The following is a 2,571-nucleotide window of genomic DNA, read 5'->3' as shown; positions in this document are numbered from 1 at the left end:
TAAAATCATCCAACGTCCAATTTCAAATAGGATCAATCATGTCCTAGCTAGTTACGCATGTACCTCAGCATTATCACATGCACACATATATTTATATATCATTAATCAATTTCGCGTCACGCACTAACACAACACGCCATCTCGTATTCTTAAATGAGGCATTCCCCTGTGCATCCGGGTGTAAAATGACACTAACACTACACTATCTTGAAATGACACTAAGACTATTTTGTTTTATAAATGACACTATCACATTATATATATAAATAACATTGTCGTGAAATGACACTAACAATATATTAAAATGACACTAACATTAAATGACACTATCATGTTATCGAAATGACACTGTACATCCGGGTGGGGGTGCACAAGAGAATTTGTGTCCTTAAATAGACAAAATAACCTTAATTTGATTTGTGTTGGGTCCCATCAAATTTTATTTGATCTCGATCGTAAGCCATATGCATCATCTTTTCTTCACCAAACAGGCATAAACGTGTTTCATGTTTTTCAAACCCTAATTTTTGATGGGTGTTAGTGCATGTCGGCAAAGAACATATACATGGGCTTGTACTAAATTAGGTAGACTAAAAAATTTTAAGGTTAGATCCAAAGTATACGCATAGTTTGGCGTACATGCATGCATGCCTTGCTTTAATGTGATGTGAATGTGAGAATATATAGTACTACCAATCAATCATTTACGAATTAACTTTTAAGAGGTCATATATGGCTCGAATTTTACTCCATCCGTCCCACGAACCTTCAGCAGTATTTCTTTTGAGTTCTTCCGCGAAGTTTGAGCAATTTCCATATGTGACAAAAGTTTTTTTCTTTAGTCATCTTTTTACTTTTTCACCTACCATACTTAACACACAAAATATTAACTCTTTAAACCCGTGCCGAAAAGAAATTGGTCAAGCTTCGCGGGATGGAGGGAATATTTTTTAATAATAACGCAATTCTGATTTAGGTGAGCTCAATCGGCATTAATTAAGTTCGGAATTAATATTTGATTTAATAGTTTAAATGCAATTAATATAATTGGTACGTTTGGTTAAGATGCTACTTAAAACTTATTCGGTTGGCCACACCTTTTCGAAAGAAAGTTCATAATAACGATTGATTGAGAAATGACATTGTAAACTATATACTTTTTCTTTGATGCAACAAAAGTAAATAGCTAGCAAATGCTACCTATAATGATGACTTGGGTTCGCCAAATATTTGAACATTAATTTGAGTACTTTTTATATCATATTTGAAATGAAGAGAAATAATTAATTAAGTAATCGAAAATACAATCAAGATAGGAATAGGAATAAAGGGGTTTTGACATGCACGCATTAATATAATGTCATGATTTTAATTTTACCAATATACGTACTAGTTTGAATCAATTAATTACAAATGAGGATAGCTAAAAAATTATTTACTCACATTTAAGATAATAGAAACATGTTGAAAAATTTAGTTGTGGCAAGTGAGCATGTCATGTCACGACAGACATGCAGAGAATTTGGACGGCTTTAAGAGTCAAGGGCCGGCCGGTGCTGACATGCAACTCACTCACTTAAATTATTTTCTTCATACTTTAAAATCTTTATATTATTCTTTAGTTATAGTATCAAATAGGAGTATTAATTTTAATTTGTCGTTCTTCATAATTAATTATTCAAAGCTTTTATTAGAGAAATTGTGGGGGTGAAAGAAAGAATGTATATATATTTACTTAAATAGACTAACTAGCTCGGCCAACGAACCTTTATTTTAAATATTTATAATTACACACATGGGTTGTATATATAATTTTGAAATTTGTTGAATATATATGCAATACCAATTTAATTTGTAAACTGTTTTCAAATAAATTAAATTTATAAAATCTTTTGTTTAAAACTGAATCGAGTGCACTCGTGACTAAAATTACGAGTTCAATCCATGATTTTTTTTTCTTCTAATTTTTTTTTGAAATGATGAGGTGGGAAATTGTCCCGTTGTTGATTAATTAATCTTATTATTTTTCCCCCAAGTCATTTTGTCACTCGTGAACCAAATAATATGCCCCCCACTTTCTTAGACAATGATCCAACATTTTTAAACTAAGAAGGCGCTTTTTTCTTTTTTATATGATTTATTAATAAAAATAAGCAAGTTGTCGTAATTTACTGATATGAGATATCCTTGATGAACAAAGCTCTATATTCAAATTGAAATCTAGCAATAACTTTGTCTTATTTTTTTTTGGTTTTTCTGTACAGAGTAACTGATTATCAACGTGTTCGGTAAATTTAGCCTCCCAAAAAACAACTAAAAAATATAATTATCAAGTAGGATTCCCTGCATGCTGGCTAGAAGAGCTAGCTGCGCCTTATATTTCTTAATCTTTTCTATAGTGTTTTTTCCCCCCTTTAATTTTGAATGAATGATTATGAATTATGGCTTATTATTGGAATGAGGAGCATAGGGCCGCATTACAACAAAATTTGTTTAATAGTGACACAATTTTAGTTACCAATAAAATTAATTTATTACTACCTCCGTCCACCAATACTATTATTTTAGGTT

The sequence above is a fragment of the Salvia miltiorrhiza genome, chromosome 3, assembly GCF_028751815.1.
Source record: "Salvia miltiorrhiza cultivar Shanhuang (shh) chromosome 3, IMPLAD_Smil_shh, whole genome shotgun sequence".
NCBI classification, from domain to species: domain Eukaryota; kingdom Viridiplantae; phylum Streptophyta; class Magnoliopsida; order Lamiales; family Lamiaceae; genus Salvia; species Salvia miltiorrhiza.
The sequence above is the reverse complement of the archived record's forward strand: the minus strand, read 5'-3'. Positions refer to the sequence as shown.